This window comes from Nannospalax galili, unplaced genomic scaffold, assembly GCF_000622305.1.
Source record: "Nannospalax galili isolate Female #2095 unplaced genomic scaffold, S.galili_v1.0 scaffold94, whole genome shotgun sequence".
In the NCBI taxonomy this organism is placed as follows: Eukaryota; Metazoa; Chordata; class Mammalia; order Rodentia; family Spalacidae; genus Nannospalax; species Nannospalax galili.
Genome location: NW_008334668.1, coordinates 46,301 through 51,357, shown reverse-complemented (window position 1 = coordinate 51,357; position 5,057 = coordinate 46,301). Strand labels below are relative to the sequence as shown.

At 37.6% G+C, this 5,057-nt stretch overlaps 1 pseudogene; it reads left to right on the top strand.

Moving 5' to 3' along the window:
- The first annotated feature begins 4,000 nt into the window (after window positions 1-4,000).
- LOC103731135 lies at window positions 4,001-4,948 on the top strand (annotated as a pseudogene).
- Window positions 4,949-5,057: the final 109 nt, after the last annotated feature.

Here is a 5,057-nt window from a genome sequence, read left to right as displayed (position 1 = left end):
ATCAGATATATAGAGATTAGAAACACATGTGCATCTTAGTGTCAATTGTATTAAAAATGAATTTTTTCTGTATGAAACTGTATTTAATAATTAAATGGAGATCTTTTTTAAAGTTTAAAGCCTGTTGTGGGTTCTCCTCAGGCCAGCTGTGAAGACCCTAACCAGGAGGCCTCCAAAGATGGCACGGACCCAGAGCCCTGGGATTCAGCGAGAATTCACTTCACTTCTTGTTCCACAAATAGCCCACCAAAAGGAGCCCACGCCTCCGTACCCTGCTTGTGAGCCCAATGACTGCTGACAGACTGAGTGGCTTGGACCAATTAGAAAATGATACGCTGACTAAAGGGACTTGGGGGTGGAGAAAAGGGAAATATAAGGCCTGCCCCCTGCTACATTAAAGGAGCCTGCAGCACCTCGCCTAGTGCTTGCTTCTACCAGACTCCTGGGGTCTGTGTGTCGTGACTCCACGCCATCTTTGCAGGCCTCCTGCTACAAAAGCCTAATTTAATTTTATGTCTTATAAGGTTTATACAGAGTACAATATTGTATAACTGTATTAATTCAGCAATAAACCTAAAATTTTACAACCAATTTTGAAAGAGATGCATCTTAGCTCTGGAAATTGTTATTGAATACGTCAATGCTGTTGTAATGAAATGCTTCTTCTAATTATATGGTTATTAAATAAATAATTTTAAAAAATACAACAAAATATGTTTTTATAGAGTTTCTCTTTTATAAATAGGCATTGTTCCTATATTCCATTTATTTCATTCTGTGACATATTGCTTTAGTATAGGAGATGATGTAAACTTCAGTGGTGCATGTTTTTAATCCCAGCACTCGGGAGGCAGAGGCAAGCAGATCTCTATTAGTTTGAGGTGAGCCTGGTCTACATAGTGAGTTCCAGGCCAAATGGGACTACAGAAAGACCCTGTCTCAAAAAGACCAAAAATTAAATAAATTTTAAAAGTTCACATTTCACCTTTTATCAAGTCCCATTTTAGTCAGAGTAGAATGCTGAAAACAAGTTCAGTACTTACTTATTTTAGGGTATTTTTGCCCTATTATATATCATTTTACTATGATCATACAACTTTAGTGAACAGAGAGGACTTAAAACTTTGAAAACTTTTCAAGAAGGGACAGCAACTGTAGTTATAGGTTAAATGGAAATGTATTATCATATATTTGGTCAATGAAAACAAATAATCTGACTAGCACAAGATAAGCAAATAGTGTGTTTTGTCACTAATGAATGGTAATTTCAAAAAACTTTCTGGATCATTCTATTATTGATTCTGATATCTTAAATAATGCTGAAGCAATTAGAAGTACTTACATTTTGAAATGGCACACAGCTCACATACCATTTAGGCCTTATTCTAGATCATAAAGCACATCTTAATAAATTTCAAATATTTAGCTCACAGAGATTTGTGAAAATATGCATGTTAGACTTATTTGTATTCATCTAAAATTGGAAACAACCCAAAGAACTAATAACTTGATTGAGTATATAGCTATGATTCAATACTAGTCATCAATAAAAAGGAGTGTGTGATAGCACATGGCACAATGTGTGTAATGTGTGAATGTGAAAGTATGTATGCTGAGTGACAGAAATCAGGACAAAAAGAGGACACAGAAGATTTGATTCCATTGATTTAAACTATAGAAATAAAATTTTAATTAAATCTAATTATGTGGAACAAAACCAAGTACAGCATTCATATTGCTGAATTTTCTTTTTTTTTAAATTGTCACAGAACAGATTTAATAAAATATTTTTTAACAAAGAATTTGGCTAATTCATTGGGTTTCTCCTTTGCCCTAACTTTCTCTAAGGCTTGGAGTTTGAAACTTAAGAACATTGATATCTAGTACTAAGTCATCTTTGAGACTTGTATGCAAAAAGACTGGAATTCTGCACAAATAGAGTAGACACTCAGAAACACTGGAGACCAGGGAAAGTGTGTGTTACTATCTTAAATTATTTAATTTTTAAATGTTATGTGAATGAGTGTATTGCTTGCACATAGGTAAGTGCACCCATGTGTGCAATGACCATGGAGGCCAGGATAGGGTGCTGGCTCCCTTGAACTGGAGTTACAGATGGTTGTTAGCTGGCATTGGGTGTTGGGAATTGAACCTGGGTCCTCTTCAAGAGAGCAGTGCTCTTAACCAATGAGGCATCTCTGCAGTCCCAACTTTACCAGTTTTTTTTTGTCTTTTTTAGACAGGGTCTCCCTGTAGTCCCAGCTGACCTGAACTCACTATGTAGACCAAGCTGGCTTTGAACTCATAGAGATCTGCCTGCCTCTGCCTCCCTATTGCTGGGACTAAAGGTGTGCGCCACGATGCCTGGCTGATATGTTTGAAGTTTCTCATCTCCCTGTTCTGATTTGCAGATATCTAATAGTTGAAGGCCTTCTTAGCAAAGACATCCCCAAGAGATGCCCAACATAAATTAGTTCTGTGATTCTTGTCCTGCCCAAATATAGATGAAGAAAATTAAACCCAGGGGAGAGCTTCAGATGGTGACTATAGGTCAGGCTGAGGGAACCACTTCCAGAGAGTCCCTGCAAGACATCTGAAGCAAACTTCAGAAGACTAAAAGAAATATTATCCAAGAGAAATTTCAGTGTACTGTCTTACCTCTCTGATTCTCTATTTCTATATCTCTGGATCACATATGACCACTATGCTTAGAGCTAAGAATGGTTTGGTCAACTTCTGACATTGTCAAAGAATGGACAAAGTTTCTCTTCATGTTCTGTTCCTACTAGATCTGTTAAGGTATCATTCACAGTAGTGCAGAAATATCAATCTGCAGCACCTCTAATGGTCTCCATCTTCTCTGTAGGGAGATTTCAGTTTTTCAGTCATCTGAGCAGCTTTAAGCTGCCCTCAATTAAATGACTTTCTAAATTAAGAGAATACTGTTTTTTTTTCTAACAGAGTGAGCATTGTATGTCACAGAACATTTGGCAGAGAGTGAGGTAAAAAGAATTTCAAGGAGTGAAAAATGATATTTCTTCATAATTAGGATTTAAAAATTACATCTCAGAGAGAACAGCAGCCTGCTAGTGGGGAGCAATTTGGAATTTCACTCTGCATTTGGCACCCAGTGACTTATATCTCAGCAGTATATGAAATCCTCCTAGGACACCATGTTTGTTATAGAAATAAGAATATCAAGTATCTCACACCTTAATTTTATAGAAAGTATTTCCTGAAGGACACTGTGATGAAAATGTTATTTCCAAACACCTAAGGGAGAAAAAAATTGATTTCTTTCCCTAATTTTTCAACTTTTACAATGTCTGTACCTTTCTTAAGCATAGCGTTCCCTTTATCTTTGGGGAACATGTGCCAAAATCCCCCATAATTTCTGAAGCCACAGGTAATGCTGAACAGTTTGTTTGATGTTGTGATTTTTTTTTCAAATAGAAACTTATTTTAAAAGTTTAACACATACATTTTGAATGTGATCTATTATGAGTCAACTCAAATACTAATATTTCAATGCAAGTTATTAAAAGGAACTGAAACAGAAGAAAAGGAAACCATAAATAAAGGACCAATGTGTTTGACATGCTTATGGCATTAATGTAACCGATGTGCTTGCCCAATTCAGATGGTCTTTCCATAATAGGTGGCAGAAGCTTCAAGGTAACACCAGAATCCTTTCCTGCCTTGCCCCTTGCAGCCCTGCTTCAATCCTCCCCTCCTGGGAGCATGAGCTTTCAATACCTACCTGCATTGCAGATACACATTAGCCTCCACTTCTGCAAAGCCCATCCTGGATATTTTGTTTCATTTAGGGGGATAAAACCATGTATATTCCACAATGTTCTCTCAATTATACCTGCAGTTCTCAACCACTGAAGCTAAGTTACAGTGAGGATAATGAATTTTAGAACTTAACTATACTTTGTTATCCTAATAACTGATGATTTATCATCTCTAGGATATTTCAGAGGACATTATGAATGAAATGGATGGAGGAAATCAGTCTCTAGTGTTAGAAGTTTTGCTTCTTGGACTTAGTCATTCACCGAACATTCGGATTTTACTCTTCATGGTATTCTTAATGCTTTATCTCATCATTGTACCCAGAAATATTATCATCATAACCTTAATCATCAGTGACCCCCATCTCCCTACACTCATGTGCTTTTTATTTGGTGAACCTGTCGTTTGTTGATATGTGGCTCTGCATAAACACCACACTGAAGATGATCATAGACTTTCTCAGAAAGAACAAGACCATTTCCTTTGCAGGCTGCATTTCCCAGATCTTCTTCTCCCAATTTATTGCAGCACTTGAGATGGTACTTCTGGTGGTCATGGCCTATGAGCACTATGTGGCCATCTGCAAAGCACTGCACTACTTCACAGTCATGAGCCTGCAAAGGTGCATTGAGCTGGTGGTGAGTGCCTGGGCCATTGGCCTGGTGCATGCCATGAGTCAGCTTATTGTTATTGTACCTCTGCCTTTCTGTTACCCCCAAGAAATAGACAGCTTCTCCTATGACAGACCATTGGTGATCAAGTTGGCCTGCATGGATCTTTATAAGGTACAAATTTTCATGAATGCTAACTGTGGGATTATGGCTGTCATTCCCTTCATTCTCTTGCTGATATCATACTCACATATTCTTCTCACTGTCTCTAGAAGCTCTAAAGTTGGTGCATCCAATGTCATGTCACCAGCTCCATCCACATTACAGTGGTGGTGCTCTTCTTTGGACCTGCCATCTTCCTCTATGTGTGGCCACTCAACATCACCTGGATGGACAAGTTCCTTGCTATGTTTCACTCTGTTTTTACACCTCTTCTTAATCCAGCCATTTACATGCTGAGAAATAAAGAGATGAAAAGTGCTGTGGAGAGACTCAGAAACTACTGCATGGATTCCAAGGGAAACAATCTTGAAACATAGTGAGCTTTCACTACGTGTGAATTTTCCAATCCATCTTAATATGACTTAAACTTCATCAAAAGGAAATGTAAATAATATTAACAAAAATACTCATTCATTTCAATAGGAG